The 18,399-nt window shown below is 36.4% G+C and overlaps 1 protein-coding gene across 1 annotated transcript in view; it reads right to left on the reverse strand.

The window, feature by feature from the left end:
• GAREM1 (GRB2 associated regulator of MAPK1 subtype 1) overlaps nucleotides 1-18,399 on the reverse strand; it is a 470,758-nt gene that overhangs the window by 93,779 nt on the left and 358,580 nt on the right. The gene's annotated exons all lie outside the window — the stretch shown is intronic.

Below are 18,399 nucleotides of genomic sequence, written 5' to 3' on the forward strand. Positions count from 1 at the left end.
TCTGAGAAAACACATCTGGATGGAGTGACCACTCCCCCAGATGTAAAGTCTGATGGCTGAGATAATCCGCTTCCCAACTGTCTACACCTGGGATATGAACCGCAGAAATAAGACAGGAGCTGGATTCCGCCCAAGAAAGTATCCGAGATACTTCTTTCATAGCTTGGGGACTATGAGTCCAACCCTGATGATTGACATATGCCACAGTTGTGATATTGTCTGTCTGAAAATAAATGAACGGTTCTCTCTTCAACAGAGGCCAAACCTGAAGAGCCCTGAAAATAGCATGGAGTTCTAAAATATTGATTGGTAACCTCGCCTTTTGAGATTTCCAAATCCCTTGTGCGGTCAGAGATCCCCAGACAGCTCCCCAACCTGAAAGACTTGCATCTTTTGTGATCACAGTTCAGGTTGAACGAACAAAAGAGGCCCCTTGAACTATACGATGGTGATCTAATCACCAAGTCAGAGAGAGTCGAACATTGGGATTTAAGGATATTAATTGTGATATCTTTGTATAATCCCTGCACCACTGATTCAGCATACAAAACTGGAGAGGTCTCACATAAAAACGAGCAAAGGAGATTGCATCCGATGCTGCAGTCATGAGACATAAAACTTCCATGCACATAGCTACTGAAGGGAATGATTGAGACTGAAGGTTCCGACAAGCTGAAACCAATTTTAATCATCTCTTGTCTGTTAGAGACAAAGTCATGGACACTGAATCTATCTGGAAACCTAAAAAGGTGACCCTTGTCTGAGGAATCAAGGACCTTTTTGGTAAATTGATCCTCCAACCATGTCAATGAAGAAACAACACTAGTTGATAAGTGTGAGATTCTGCAGAATGTAAAGACTGGGATAGTACCAAGATATTGTCCAAATATGGAAACACCACAATACCCTGTTCTCTGATTACAGAGAGTAGGGCACCGAGAACCTTAGAAAAGATTCTTGGAGCTGTCGCTAGGCCAAATGGAAGAGCGACAAATTGGTAATGCGTGTCTAGAAAAGAGAATCTCAGAAACTGATAGTGGTCTGGATGAATCGGAATATGAAGATATGCATCCTGTAAGTCTATCGTGGACATATAATGCCCTTGCTGAACAAAAGGCAGAATAGTCCTTATAGTCACCATTTTGAAAGTTGGCACTCTTACAAAACGATTCAAAATTTTCAGATCCAGAACTGGCCTCAATTAATTTTCTTTCTTTGGGACAATGAGTAGATTTGAATAAAACCCCAGACCCTGTTCCTGAAATGGAACTGGTATGATTACCCCTGAAAGCTCCAGGTCTGAAACACACTTCAGAAAAGCCTGAGCCTTTACTGGATTTGCTGGGATGCGTGAGAGAAAAAATCTTCTCACAGGAGGTCTTACTCTGAATCCTATTTGATACCCTTGAGAGACAATACTCTGAATCCATTGATTTTGAACAGATTCTGCCCAAATGTTTTGGAAGAATCTTAATCTGCCCCATACCAGCTGAGCTGGAATGAGAGCCGCACCTTCATGCAGACTTGGGGGCTGTCTTTGGTATCTTAAACGGTTTGGATTTACTACAACTTGAAGGTTTCCAATTGGAACCAGATTCTTTGGGAAAAGGATTAGGTTTCTGTTCCTTATTTTATTGAAAGGAACGAAAACGGTTAGAAGCTTTAGATTTACTCTTAGGTCTTTAATCCTGAGGCAAAAAAAAACTCTCTTCCCCCAGTGACAGTTGAAATAATCAAATCCAACTGAGAACCAAATAAATGATTACCTTGGAAAGAAAGAGATAGTAATCTAGACTTAGATACCATGTTAGCATTCCAATATTTGAGCCACAAAGCTCTTCTAGCTAAAATAGCTAAAGACAGATTTAACATCAATTTTGATGATATAAAAAATGGCATCACAGATAAAATGATTAGCATGTTGAAGCAAGCGAACAATGCTAGACAAATCAGGATCCATTTCCTGTTGCGCTAAACTTTCCAACCAAAAAGTTGATGCAGCTGCAACATCAGCCATAGAAATGTCAGGTCTGAGAAGATAGCCAGAATATAAATAAGCTTTCCTTAGATAAGATTCAAGTTTCCTATCTAAAGGGTCCTTAAAGGAAGTACTATCTTCTATAGGAATAGTAGTACGTTTGGCAAGAGTAGAAATAGCCCCATCAACTTTGGGGATCTTTTCCAAAAACTCTAAACTAACTGCTGGCAAAGGATACAATTTTTTAAACCTTGAAGAATGGATAAAAGAAGTACCAGGCCTATTCCATTCCCTAGAAATGATATCAGAAATAGCATCAGGAACTGGAAAAACCTCTGGAGTAACCACAGGAGGTTTATAAACAGAATTTAAACGTTTACTAGTTTTAGTATCAAGAGGACTAGTTTCCTCAATATCCAATGTAATCAACACCTCTTTTAACAAGGAACGAATATACTCAATTTTAAATAAATAAGTAGATTTGTCAGTGTCAATATCTGAGGAAGGATCTTCTGAATCAGATAGATCTTCATCAGAGGAGGATAATTCAGTATGTTGTCGGTCATTTGAAATTTCATCAACTTTATAAGAAGTTTTAAAAGATCTTTTACATTTATTAGAAGGCGGGATAGCAGACAAAGCTTTCTGAATCGCATCAGCAATAAAATCTTTTATACTCACGGGGATATCATGTACATTAGATGTAGAAGGAACAACAGGCATTGTACTATTACTGATGGACACATTCTCTGCATGTAAAAGCTTATCATGACAACTATAACATACCACAGCAGGAGATAAAATCTCCACAAATTTACAACAGATACACTTAGCTTTGGTAGAGCTGTTATCAGGACGCAGGGTTCCAACAGTGGTTTCTGAGACCGGATCAGATTGAGAGATCTTGCAAATGTAAGAGAAAAAAACAACATATAAAGCAAAATTATCAATTTCCTTATATGGCAGTTTCAGGAATGGGAAAAAATGCAAACAGCATAGCCCTCTGACATAGAAAAAGGCAAGAGGCATATAGGAATGGGGTTTAAATAATGAAATTATTTGGCGCCAAGTATGATGCAAAATTAATTTTTTTTTGGCGCTAACAACATCCGGAAATGACACACTCGCGTCATTACAGACGCAACCTTGTGCAAGGAAACTCTGCGTCAACTAAGACGCCGGAAATGACGAATTTGCGTCATCGGACGTACCTTTGTGCCAAAAAAATCTTGTGCCAAAAATGACGCAATAAATATCGGCATTTTGCGACCTCGCGAGCCTAATTTTGCCTGCGAAAATTTAATGAAAAAGGAATCAATTTAAAAAAAAAAAAAGACTATACCCCAGGTAAGAAAAATATTTTCCTAAATATGTTTTTTCCCCAAATATGAAACTGATAGTCTGCAAAAGGAAATATACATAAACCTGACTCATGGCAAATATAAGTACAATACATATATTTAGAACTTTATATTAATACATAAAGTACCAAACCATAGCTGAGAGTGTCTTTAGTAATGAAAACATACTTACCGAAAGACACCCATCCACATATAGCAGATAGCCAAACGGTTAACAGTAGAGGTAATGAAATATTAGAGTATACCGTCGATCTAAAAAAGGGAGGTAGGAGATGAATCTCTACAACCGATAACAGAGAACCTATGAAAAGATTTCCCGCGGGGAAAACCATAGAATTCAATAAGTGATACTCCCTTCACATCCCTCTGAGATTCACTGTACTCTGAGAGGAATCGGGCTTCAAAATGCTGAGAAGCGCATATCAACGTAGAAAATCAAGCACAAACTTACTTTACCACCTCCATAGGAGGCAAAGTTTGTAAAACTGAATCGTGGGTGTGGTGAGGGGTGTATTTATAGGCATTTTGAGGTTTGGGAAACTTTTCCCCTCCTGGTAGGATTGTATATCCCATACGTCACTAGCTCATGGACTCTTGCCAATTACATGAAAGAAAAGAGGACTGGAAGAACAAATTTTAAACTAAAAAGAATACAATTTTTAAATATACAGTACCCAAGAATTCAAACTTTTTACAGATTATTCAAGATCCATAAGGATCTAAAAAAGCCTCTAGGACGACCCACTGTATCTGGGAACAGATCACTCACTAGTAATCTCTCCCTACATATTGATAAATTCCTTCAACTATATGTTTGGAAAAGAAAATTGTATTTAAGAGACACCGTACATTTAGTTAATATATTAGAAGATCGAAAATAGGATGATGATTTTTTGTTAGTTACCGCAGATGTGTCATCTATGTACACCAATATTCAGAAAGATAAAGGCTTGGAAGAAATGTACTGGACCAGGATGCATCTCTATTACATAAACAGAACGACTATATAATAGATGGTATTCATTTAATTCTGGAATCCAATTCTTTTTGGTATGATTATCAATATTACTCACATGTCGGTGGAACTGCGATGGACACCAGGTTTGCACTCAGCTATGCGAATTTATAAATATCCATTTGGGAAGATCTGTTTATTCTTTGCATGGCTGGAACAATAACCTGGTGACCCATGGCAGATAGAAAAATTTAAAAATAGTTCTAATAGGGAAAAAAGTCAAACTTCACTTCACTAGCCCCTGAAATAGTCAATTAATACAATATTGATTAAGCGCTATATAAGCTTAAGACAAGATAATGGATCACAATATTTAATATCTAATATACATAAAAATACACTCAAAACAGAGTGCACACTCCTCACATACAATATAAAAAATACATTCAATACTGGCAAGTTAAGTAAGAGACATAGGCTCTCAATATACAATTATCTGTGTCCGGTATTAAAAGCAATCCACTATGGAGATGTTATTGTAAAATCTTTTAATTCATTTGGTAATTTATCACCAATATCCGGGAACGATATTGGGTGATATCTCTAATAAGGCAGTTTGCAGAGGCTTAGATACAAGATAATCACAGAGGTAAAACGTGTATTAATATAACTGTGTTGGTTACGCAAAACTAGGGAATGGATAATAAAAAGATTATCTATCTTATAAAACAATAAATATTCTGGTGTAGACTGTCATTTTACTATTCTTAATTTTTCATTTAATTTTCTTAAAATGTAATATATATATATATATATATATATATATATATATATATATATATATATACATACAGTGGATATAAAAAAAGTCTACACACCCCTGTAAAAATGTCAGGTATATGTGATGTAAAAAAATTAGACAAAGCTAAATCATTTAAGAACGTTTTCAACCTTTAATGTGACCTCTAAACTGTACAACTCAATTGAAAAACAAAATGAAATCTTCTAGGTGGAGGGAAGTAAAAATAAAAAAACAAATACTATGGTTGCATACGTGTGCACACCCTCTTATAACTGGGGATGTTCAGAATTATGCAAACACATTCAAAAATCATGTTAAATAGGAGTCAGTACACACCTGCCATCATTTAAAGTGCCTCTGATTAACCCCAAATACAGTTCAGCTGTTCTAGTTGGTCTTTCCACACTTTTTTTAGTTGCATACTACAGAAAAAGCCATGGTCCGCAGAGAGCTTCCAAAGCATCAGAGGGATCTCATTGTTAAAAGATGCCAGTCAGGAGAGGGGTACAAAAGAATTTCCAAGGCATTAAATATTCCATGGAACACAGTGAAGATAGTAATCATCAAGTGGAGAAAATATGACATTACCAATAAGTTGACATCCCTCCAAAATTGATGAAAAAAAGAGAAGAAAACTGGTCTGGGAGGCTGCCAAGGGTCCTACAGCAACATTAAAGGAGCTGCAGGAATATCTGGCAAGTATTGGCTGTGTGGTACATGTGACAACAATCGCCTGTATTCTTAATATGTCTGAGCTATGGGGTAGAGTGGCAAGACGGAAGCCTTTTCTTACGAAAAAAACCATCCAAGCCCGGCTAAATTTTGCAAAAACACATCTGAAGTTTCCCAAAAGCATGTTGCAAAAGGTGTGAACTTTTCGCCCATAATTCCAAAAGATATGTTTGGTGCAAAAACAACACTGCATATAACCAAAAGAACACCATACCCACAGTGAAGCATGGTGGTGGCAGCATCATGCTTTGGGGCTGTTTTTCTTCAGCTGGAACTGGGGCCTTAGTCAAGGTAGAGGGAATTATGAACAGTTTCAAATACCAGACAATACTGGCACAAAACCTTAAGGCTTCTGCTAGAAAGCTGATAATGAAGAAGAACTTCATCTTTCAGAATGACAATGACCCAAAGCCAACATCCAAATCAACAAAGGAATAGCTTAATCAGAAAAAGATAAAAGTTTTGGAATGTCCCAGCCAGAGCCCAGACCTGAATCCAATTGAAAATCTGTGGGGTGATCTGAAGAGGGCTGTGCACAGGAGATGCCCTTGCAATCTGACAGATTTGGAGTGTTTTTGCAAAGAAGAGTGGGCAAATCTTGCCAAGTCAAGATGTGCCATGCTGAAAAACCCATAACCAAAAAGACTGAGTGCTGTAATAAAATCAAAAGGTGCTTCAACAAAGTATTAGTTTAGTATAGTAAGATGTTACCACTTGTATGGAAGAAATCATAACCACAAAGACTAGCTGCAAAGAGGAAAGCCCTTCACGACGACAGATTCTTACACAACAATAAGGTCCAGATAAAGAATTACAAGAAAATATGACTAGTCTATCAATGGCCAGAAGTATCCTCCATCTTTGGAATAAAAAATGATGTTGTTTTAAAAGAAACACAAATGCTTTGATAAATTGAGGAACAATTGTGTTTACCTCAGACAAATAAACTATATTTTTACATTTTTCATGCCACAAAAAAACAAAACGCTTTTCATGTATGATCTGTGAGATAGAGACCCAAATGCCTACCTAAACCAAGAAGATGGAGAAGAGCCCTCAAAAAGTATAGCACTTTATTGAGGAGAGGATGCAGTATCTGGTGAGGTATAAGCAGTTCTTTGTGTATATGTCTTAAAATGAGTTAACATGTTAAAGTTAATAAGGCATAAATGTACAATTAGGGGACATATCAGCAACCATAGTCCATAAATACACTGAGGAAACTTCAAGGACAATCCTTTCATGATGATGGTGCTACGTTTTTCTGATAACTGCAACATCACAGGAAAAGGTGACGAAACAGAGATCATTCTGAATAATTCTTAAAGAAGGAACAACAATGTCCCAAATTATATCGTCAAAAAACACAACCTTATCTTGAAGAAAAAAAAGATACGGAGTTACACAAGAAAGAGTAGAAAGCCCAGAAACTATTCTATAGCAGATGAAATAGTTAAAAGAAACAATTCCAGAAAGAAGTTTAATATCCACCTGATGCATAAGCTCAAAATGAAGAACCTTAAAAAATCCTCAAACCTAAATCAAGCTTCCAATGAGGAAAAATTGAATAATAACAGGCTTAATTCTAGGCCAAAAAGGGGAGAGGGCCCAATGGCACCACTGGTTGTAAATAAGGAATATAGTTATTGATACTTATATGATAATTATATTAGGTGGAAGATGAAAATCTTCTATTCCACTTATTGTATCTATAGTATCATTGTTAGGTGCTGTGTACTAGGAACAAAAATTGGGGATTGACATCTCCAAGAGAATGTACACTTAATTAGCACTCTAATTCCCTAATATGGAATTATTCTGACTGAGTTTCAGGAATACGGATCAGTGAATTAAATTAAAACATAACTTTTATTGGACTTTATATTAAAATTAAATGGAAAAGACAATACATTTAAAAACCCAGGAATGATTCAACTTTGATAGGAACATTGAACAGAGCTATAATAAACCAGATAGGTAGCTGCTATAGAATGAATAGCAAATATATATATTTCGGCTGGGATTCTGCCAAATCTATAAGTTATCCATTTCTAATAAAAGTGGGAATTAACCCAAGAGAATGTTAGAACATTTATAATTCCAGTTAGTTTACTGAAACAAATATCAGGCTGTGAAGAGTAATGATTATGGTATCTTGTGGTATACCATGTACTTAAATATGAAGTTCAGTGTATTATAGTTGCTCTTACAATGTTATGCCCTTTTGGGTGTAATGAGCTAACTATTGTTTCACCATAGTGCTGATATCAATGTCTCAATTGCGGTACGTCTGTATTTACTTTTAAAAGATTTGTGTTGGATAACATAATTCAGTTAGCTAATAGGTAACACTGAATTAGTGAATTCTTCATATATTTATACACACCATTATATGGGTCTCATCAGTGTATTTATAGCCAAGTATTGATATTCGAGATTCAGGCTGATATCCAAATTGCTACAATATATTTCTGATTAATTTGGTCTCTGAATTATTCCTAATGTAAGTAAACCATTGAATTTTAACTGCAGCTGTTATAACATAGCATATGGGTTTACTGATATGTCTTATTTATGGAGCTAAAGGTAGTACACAGTTATTCACCAGAGCTCTGTTAGTACTCTGCAGTCTAAGAAGTATAAATCGAATAGACTTTAGCCGTTAATTAAACTGTTGTACTCAATATATGTGGACCTTGTATAAAGTCTGCTGGTAAATGTGTCTCAATATATGTGACTTATTAATCAATTGTTATAGGAGCCACTTACTGCAGCACCGTTATTGCGCTGCAAATGAGTACAGATCAATCAACAGTAACTTAGCAACGTCAAAATCACGGTTTTTATGTTTGTTGACCACTTAGCTGCTGGAAAAGTATTAATATAAACGTGTCGCTGAGGACACTTAGTACTTATATTGAAGCCGGTTCACCGCAGATTGTAGACTGACAGTAATGTCAATGTTATGTCAGTGACTACTAGCGGTAATGTTTTAACCACCTTTTAAACCGATTGTCTATAGTCAAGTTCAGTCTCCCACATTCATGCTTTGTATCGGTGTATCTTTGCAGAGATACCTGCCGTAATATTGTACTAAATATAAGCCATTAAGTATGACTTGTTATTTAAGTATTAACTGTACCACTAAGTAAATCACCGATATTGCACTGCAATTTTTAGTTAAAACTGGTTACCATATATATAACTGAATCAAAGTTTTTCCTGATATTTAAAACAAATTTTTACACTATAAGGAGCCCATTTAACTCCCAACCTCCTGAATCAAAGTTTTTCCTGATATTTAAAACAAATTTTTACACTATAAGGAGCCCATTTAATTGATTCAGTTATATATATGGTAACCAGTTTTAACTAAAAATTGCAGCGCAATATCGGTGATTTACGTCTGATGTAACGTCTGATGGCTGAGAAAATCAGCTTCCCAATTGTCTATACCTGGGATATGAACCTCAGAAATGAGACAGGAGCTGGATTCCACCCAAGCAAGTATCCGAGATACTTCTTTCACAGCTTGGGGACTGTGAGTCCCACTCTGATCATTGACATATGCCACAGTTGTGATATTGTCTGTCTGAAAACAAAGTTCTAAAATATTGATTGGTAACCTCTTGAAATTTCCAAACCCCCTTGTGTTGTCAGAGATCCCCAGACAGCAACCCAACCTGAAAGACTTGCATCTGTTGTGATCACAGTCCAGGTTGGATGAAGAAAAGAGGCCCCTTGAACTATACGATGGTGATCTAACCACCAAGTCAGAGAGAGTCGAACATTGGGATTTAAGGATATTAATTGTAATATCTTTGTAAAATCCCTGCACCACTGGTTCAGCATACAAAGCTGGAGAGGTCTCATATAAAAACGAGCAAAGGGGATCGCGTCCGATGCTGCAGTCATGAGACCTAAAACTTCCATGCACATTGCTACAGAAGGGAATGATTGAGACTGAAGGTTTCGACAAGCTGAAACCAATTTTAATCATCTCTTGTCTGTTAGAGACAGAGTCATGGACACTGAATCTATCTGGAAACCTAAAAAGGTGACCCTTGTCTGAGGAATCAAAGAACTTATTGGTAAATTGATTCTCCAACCATGTCTTTGAAGAAACAACACTAGTAGACTAGTGTGAGAATGTAAAGACTGAGCTAGTACCAAGATATCGTCAAAATAAGGAAACACTGCAATACCCCGTTCACTGATTACAGAGAGTAGGGCACCGAGAACCTTTGAAAAGATTCTTGGATTCTTGGAAGAGCGACAAATTGGTAATGCTTGTCTAGAAAAGAGAATCTCAGAAACTGATAGTTGTCTGGATGAATGGGAAGATGAAGATATGCATCCTGTAAGTCTATTGTGGACGTATAATGCCCTTGCTGAACAAAAGGCAGAATAGTCCTTATAGTCACCATTTTGAAAGTTGGCACTCTTACATAACGATTCAAAATTTTCAGATCCAGAACTGGCCTAAATGAATTTTCTTTCTTTGGGACAATGAATATATTTGAATAAAACCCCAGACCATGTTCCTTCAATGGAACTGGTATGATTACCCCTGAAAGCTCCAGGTCTGAAACGCACTTCAGAAAAGCCTGAGCCTTTACTGGATTTGCTGGGATGCGTGAGAGAAAAAAATCTTCTCACAGGAGGTGTTACTCTGAATCCTATTCAGTATCCTTGAGAGACAATACTCTGAATCCATTGATTTTGGACAAAATCTGCCCAAATGTTTTGGAAGAATCTTAATCTGCCCCTACCAGCTGAGCTGGAATGAAAGCCACAGCTTCATGCAGACTTGGGGACTGGCTTTGGTTTCTTAAACGACTTGGATTTCGTCCAACTTGAAGAAGGTTTCCAATTGGAACCAGATTCTTTAGGGGAAGGATTAGGTTTCTGTTCCTTATTTTGTTGAAAGGAACGAAAATGGTTAGAAGCTTTAGATTTACCCATAGGTCTTTAATCCTGAGGCAAAAAAACTCCCTCCCCCCCAGTGATAGTTAAAATAATCGAATCCAACTGAGAACCAAATAACTTATTACCTTGGAAAGAAAGAGATAGTAATCAAGACTTGGATACCATGTCAGCATTCCAATATTTGAGCCACAAAGCTCTTCTAGCTAAAATAGCTAAAGGCATAGATTTAACATCAATTTTGATGATATCAAAAATGGCATCACAGATAAAATGATTAGCATGTTGAAGCAAGCGAACAATGCTAGACAAATAAGGATCCATTTCCCGTTGCGCTAAACTTTCCAACCAAAAAGTTGATGCAGCTGCAACATCAGCCATAGAAATGGCAGGCCTGAGAAGATAGCTAGAATATAAATAAGCTTTCCATAGATAAGATTCAAGTTTCCTATCTAAAGGATCTTTTAAAGAAGTACTATCTTCCATAGGAATAGTAGTACGTTAAGCAAGAGTAGAAATAGCCCCATAAACTTTGGGGATCTTTTCCCAAAACTCCAATCTAACTGCTGGTAAAGGATACGGTTTTTTAAACCTTGAAGAAGGAATAAAAGAAGTACCAGGCCTATTCCATTCCTTAGAAATCATATCAGAAATAGCACCAGGAACTGGAAAAACCTCTGGAGTAACCACAGGAGGTTTATAAACAGAATTTAAACGTTTACTAGTTTTCATATCAAGAGGACTAGTTTCCTCAATATCCAATGTAATCAACACCTCTTAACAAGGAACGAATATACTCCATTTTAAATAGTAGATTTGTCAGTGTCAATATCTGGGGAAGGATCTTCTGAATCAGATAGATCCTCATCAGAGGAGGATAATTCAGTATGTTGTCGATCATTTGAAATTTCATCAACTTTATGTAAAGTTTTAAAAGACCTTTTACGTTTACTAGAAGGCGGGATGGCAGACAAAGCCTTCTGAATCACATCAGCAATAAAATCTTTTATATTCACAGGTATATCATGTACATTAGATGTTGAAGGAATAACAGGCATTGTACTATTACTGATGGACACATTCTCTGCATGTAAAAGCTTATCATGACAACTATTAGATACCACAGCTGGAGATAAAATCTACAAAAATTTACAACAAATGCACTTTGCTTTGGTAGAACTGTTATCAGGCAGCAGGGTTCCAACAGTGGTTTCTGAGACAGGATGAGATTGAGACATCTTGCGAATGTAAGAGAAAAAACAACATATAAAGCAAAATTATCAATTTCCTTATATGGCAGTTTTAGGAATGGGGAAAAAAATGCAAACAGCATAGCCCTCTGACATAGAAAAAGGCAGAGGCATATAGGAATGGGGTTTTAAATAATGAAATTATTTGGCACCTAGTATGATGCACAACGCAAACTGAATTTTTTTTGGCGCTCACAACATCCGGAAATGACACACTCGCGTCATTGTAGACGCAATCTTGTGCAAGGAACTCTGCATCAACTAAGACGCCGGAAATGACGAATTTGTGTCATCGGACATACCTTAGCGCCAAAAAAATTCTTGCACCAAGAATGACGCAATAAACTTTGGCATTTTGCGCCCTTGCAAGCCTAATTTTGCCTGTGAAATTGAATAAAAAAGCAGTCAATTAAAAAAAAGACTATACCCCAGGTAAGAAAAATATTTTCCTAAATATGTTTTTTCCAAAATATGAAACTGATAGTCTGCAAAAGGAAATATAAATAAACCTGACTCATGGCAAATATAAGTACAATACATATATTTAGAACTTTATATTAATGCATAAAGTGCCAAACTATAGCTGAGAGTGTCTTAAGTAATGAAAACCTACTTACCCAAAGACACCCATCCACAAACAGCAGACAGCCAAACCAGTACTGAAACAGTTATCAGTAGACGTAATGGAATAAGAGAGTATATCGTCGATCTGAATAACGGAGGTAGGAGATGAATCTCTACAACCAATAACAGAGAACCGTTTAAATAGATCTCCCTCGAGGAAAACCATTGCATTCAATAGGTTATACTCCCTTCACATCCCTCTGACATTCACTGTACTCTGAGAGGAATCTGACTTCAAAAAACTGAGAAGCGCATATCAACGGAGAAATCTTAGCACAAACTTACTTCACCACCTCCATAGGAGGCAAAGTTTGTAAAACTGAATTGTGGGTGTGGTGAGGCATTTTGAGGTTTGGGAGACTTTGCCCCTCCTGGTAGGATTGTATATCCCATACGTCAATAGCTCATGGACTCTTGCCAATTACATGAAAGAAATGGATGTATCTAGCAGAAATTATGTGTTCTCTGATTGGTGTGTAATTTTACTTGCAACAACTTTTTATTAATAATGCATTGTGCATAATATTTTTGGCTTTGGCCTTTGTCTAATATTTGAACCATGTTACTGAATGAGACTGGTAGTTGTAAGACGGTATAGTAGGTTATTTTTTGCTAAATTGTATTCTGAGAGTTAATGTGTAAATCTGGGGTTTCCTTAAGATTTCCCATATCATATAATCTTAAGTGGTGGCAGCTAGATATCATTTATAGTTTAGTGTGGGTGGCATTAAAGGGGAGTTTTGGGCATTCTTTTTACGTCTAGTGCAGACTAGAGAGTGTTGTTAACCCTTGCACCCACTGAACTATGTCAGAAGCTTGCCTGGCGTGGCTAGATTGTGACAGATTAGTGACAGTAGAAGGAGTCTGAAAACCCTTTCGATGCCAAACAAGTGACTGGCGCAGGGTTGGTTAACTCTGGTTGTCACACACAGAATAGTCCAATTTCTGGATATAATCTCAGAAACTTCAATAAGGACAAGAAACACATTAAGGGATTCAACCAATGGTTTAAACAGCAGTATCTAAACACTTTAACCAGTATATCCCCATCTACTTTAGGATCATTAACCTGTAAGGTAAGTAAGCAAAAATTCCCTTAAAAAGAGAATGAATATGCTCAACATAAAATGATTAAAATTATGTTTCAGTAAAAACATCAGAGGAAGACTGGTCAGCAGAGAAAAAACACCCCTTCTGAGGACACAGCAGCCTCATAACTAGAAACATTAACCTTAGCAGGCTAAAAACTAGTAGAAGGTTAATTCTGAACTGACCTTTTACGCTTAGTTGAAAGAAGCATGGCCACCAACGTTTCAGCACTGTTGTTCCAATGAAATTCTTAATTCCAGAAGAAAAAGTAGCATATTCCTCATGTAATGGACAAACAGAAGGAGCAATAATAAAGTAGAAGTAGTAGTGGACAGAATGCATTAAAACATGAATACATTTATTGAATAAGATTGCTGAAGAAAATACCTTGGTATATAACAATATAAACATTTAATACTGGTAATAAAATGTTCAAATGACCCAGCTTCAAAGGCAGATTTAGGGAAATTTCACTACAGGTGTAATTCTTTTATTTCATGGAAACATATTAATCCACCTTTATATGCGAATAAACGCATATATAGATAAGCACAATATGAATTCAAAATCAAATATGAACCACATGAAAATAACAAGAAAATAACGCAAAAATCCATCTTAAAATCTTCATTGACTACATGCTTGATCCCAATAGGCTGTCCGAACATGAGTGACAGTCGTCTAAAACCAATTATATCTTGAGAGAGGCGGGACTTCCGAGTAAGGAAGTAAATAAATACCTTGAACCACGGCAGCCCACGCGTCAGGGGGTTGCGTGGGACGATGGGGTAATTTTAATTCATAACCGGAGTTAAATGGATGCCAACATATGAGATAAATTGCTATACTTTAAGATTATACTCTCTATATATGGGGATCGCTAATGATTGATATAGCAGTGCTAAAAATTATGTGGCCTATCTCAGAACCTCTATGTTTGGTACAAGTATATAAGGGGGACAAGGAATAGTCTAATCATATAGATGGATAAGTGATGTAATAGTTAAATTTGAAAACAAATCTCAATATTACTATTTGATTGCACACCTATACATCAGGTAAACTGGCAAGAATACGAATACTCAAAGAATATTTTTTATACCAAACTTTTAACAGTTGGAGAATACTATTCATGATATTATAAATACATATTAATTAATTGGCATTCATGACTATGAATGGTGGAGCGCAATAAAAAAAGTTGATACACGCTAATCGTTAATAGCACATGACTAACAATACAGCAGCTGCTCATAGTATAACAATTTACAATTTGCTAATCTATATGCAAAACGTTAAATGTGGAATGTAACAACAGTATAATTCAACAACAAGAGGAATAATAACAGTCAGTGGTAACACTGTTAAGTATCTATTGCAGTCAGCAATAATTGCAACGTCAAACAGCTGACAAATCTACCTAAGTGTAACAATTTATTTGACACACTGTTCTGTTAAACTAAACCCTTGTCATCCCACCCTGAATATATACAGAATCCCAGCATACACAAGGCCTGTCCACGTGTATCAACAATCTTTTTACAACATACGACCAGCAATATATCAGTTGTTCAGATAGAGCGCCATTTTGCAGTAAAACTATTTACAATTTGCTTATTTTAAGCAAGACGTTAAATGTGGAACGTAACACTAGTGCAATCAAACAATGAAATAGGTATGCTAACAGCCAAGGATAACGTTAGCAAAAATTGTAACGATAAACAGCTGATAAATATACCCAAATGTAACAACTTAGTCACTGACATATTGCTGTATCATTAGACTAAATCCTTGTCAACTTACCCTAAACATACCAGAATTTGAATAGGGCCTGTTCATGTGCATTAACCCCTTAATGACCACAATGTACCCTGTATGTCACTGGTCGTTAAGGGTTTTTTCAGGACATAATAGCACAAGTCTAGCAAGAACACGCTATTAATTCCCTCCCTCCAGCAGGCTTTGTGGAATAGAGCAGTCTCAACGCTGGTGGAAAGACCGCGCTATAAAACAATCAAGTCCCAAAAAAAGGCCAGCGACATACAGGGTACGTCGCTGGTCCTTAAGGGGTTAACTATCATTTTATCTATATCCAGATGATACACAGTTACTGGTGAACAGACTTTACATGCACACAGAACAAGAAAGTATAAGGTATAATTCCAAACAATTTAGAGGATTATGAGAGAGAGGTATCAAATCTCATAGTCCACTTTTACTGGTTAAACCAATATTCAGAGATTGTGTTATCGATAACCAGTGAGCCCTGATATGACATTTATGCAATAAAGGCCAGACAGCCATAAACTTGGGCTCACTGACAACCGTACATCCGAATCACTCAAGATAGGGTTTTTTTTTTTATATGTTTGTGTTCACCCATCTTTTAAGTTGTTCAATAAAAGTTACATTTTAACATACTTTTCTGCCTCTAAGATCAGTCTGGGCAAAGAGTGCTACTAAAAGCATTTCTTGTCAGGGAATTCTAATCCCAATTGTTTGCATGTTTTGAACAAATGCTAGCACCTCTCCTCATGAAGGAATATTAAACTGATACTGATATACCAAGTATCGTGTGAATAAATATATTGGAGGAGTCTGCCTGTATAGTGCCCTTGTCACTTTGTGTATAGTAGATTTAGGGACAGAATTTCAAGGCTCTAAAGTGCAGAAAAAATAATAATAAAGTTAGATACAGAAGATCTAAAGTTAAATTATATTACCCCCATTAAAAGAAAGGGAAACACATACAATTCCCCCCCCCCCCCACACACTAATACAAGACAAGTACATCTTGCATCCAGGCAGCACACTTGTAAAGTGAAGTGCATGTCAAGCTTACATCATATATAATAGAAAAGGGCACCAAAGAGTGTTTGTTTCACGCTATGAAACAAATGATGTGGTTAAAAACAAACACTAACAATTTTAAAGGAGAAATATCAAATAACATATATATATATATATATATATATATATATATATATCTGTCCCAAAGCTATGTACATACAACTATATATATGTGGGTATGAGAAACTTGGATAGGAATATATCGACAAACCAACAGACAGAGGAAAAAGGACAAGTCCCTGCAACCCCCATGGTAAGTCTTGTGACTAAATCATTCTTCGAGGCAAAGACAAGACTGTGGTGAGGTGGGAGAGGGCTTTATAGAGTTTTTAGTGTTTGGGAATCTTTGCTTCCTAGTGGTAAGGATGAGTAATTCCCTGGAGTAATGGATCATGGACTCTCACCACCTGTATGAAAGAAAAAAAGTGATTAGAAACCCCCAATTAAATATACAGTGTATTTAGTTTAGTATCCATGGTAGCAGTATACATAAAGATGTCCAGCCTAAAGGTCCTGGTGCCATAATGCAGCCCTTTTGGTACCAATATTCCCCTTAAAATCTCAATTGTATGTTGAGTGGTGAAGATGCAGAAGACAGAAAATCACATATAGTAGTACATAACCTGTGATGAAAATCTGCAACTTAAAATTAAAATAAGTAGTATATTTAAAATAGTTTTTCCAGTTCCTAATACATTTTTATAGCACGTGCCACATGCAAATTTCTTAGGTATGTTAAATATTCTATAAGAAGAAGGTTTCTTCAAATTATGTTTTAAATAGTACATTCTGTAGGTGACGCGATTTGTATCTTTAAAAGGGACACTCTGCTAGGAATAAATGTAGTGTGGTTGCAGCAGATGATCTCTTAGGGCAGAGTAGCTGTCAAAGGCAGCATTACATACAAAGCAGAATTTCATGATATCGCCACATGAATAATAATGAAACAGACTGAACTTTGCGGACTCTCCAGAGTACAAGAAGAACAAGTTTAAAGCTCATGCTCCCCATGGACTTGAGTTTTACACTAGGTGAATAGCTGAATGTCACATAAGTTTGTTCAACACAAAATCTGTAGTAACCCCAGCATGAGGACACAAGCTCATTTATTAGCAAGTGTTTTTTTTACTCTCTCTTGTTATTTATATTTCTTGAACATAGTGTACTTTTATTCTATCATCCCATCATTCCAGTTTATATCAATAGTATCTTAATGTCTTGTGGGAAGTAGATAATAGAAACTAACAGACGGCACAACATATTTGTTGAAACAGATAAATATCTAATAGTGAAGACTGGCAAATACTTGTTCAGTGTGGGAAGATGTTTAAAGGGACAGTCTAGTCAAAATTAAACTTTCATGATTCAGATAGGGCATGCAATTTTAAACAACTTTCCAATTGACTTTTATCATAAAATTTGCTTTGTTTCCTTGGTGGTATTTTTGAAAAGCTAAACCTAGGTAGGATCAAACTGATTTCTAAACAGTTAAAAACCGCCCCTTAGCTCACAGCATTTTGAACATTTTTCACAGTTAGACAGTACTAGTTTGTGTGTGTCATATAGATAACATTGTGCTCACTCCCATGGAGTTATTTAGGAGTCTGCACGGATTAGCTGTCAAAAGTCTGAGATAAGGGGACAGTTTGCAGAGGGTTAGATAAAAGTTATTCACAGAGGTAAAACATATATTCAGGGCTGCCACAATAAATTTTGGGGCCCTTGACTGAGCCAGTGGTCAGGGCTCCCCACCCCCCAATATCAAACAACATTCCAATTTACTTCTATTATCAATTATCCTTTGTTGAAATTGAACAAGCGCAGCCACCAAT

Source organism: Bombina bombina, chromosome 5 (assembly GCF_027579735.1).
Source record: "Bombina bombina isolate aBomBom1 chromosome 5, aBomBom1.pri, whole genome shotgun sequence".
Classification (NCBI taxonomy): domain Eukaryota; kingdom Metazoa; phylum Chordata; class Amphibia; order Anura; family Bombinatoridae; genus Bombina; species Bombina bombina.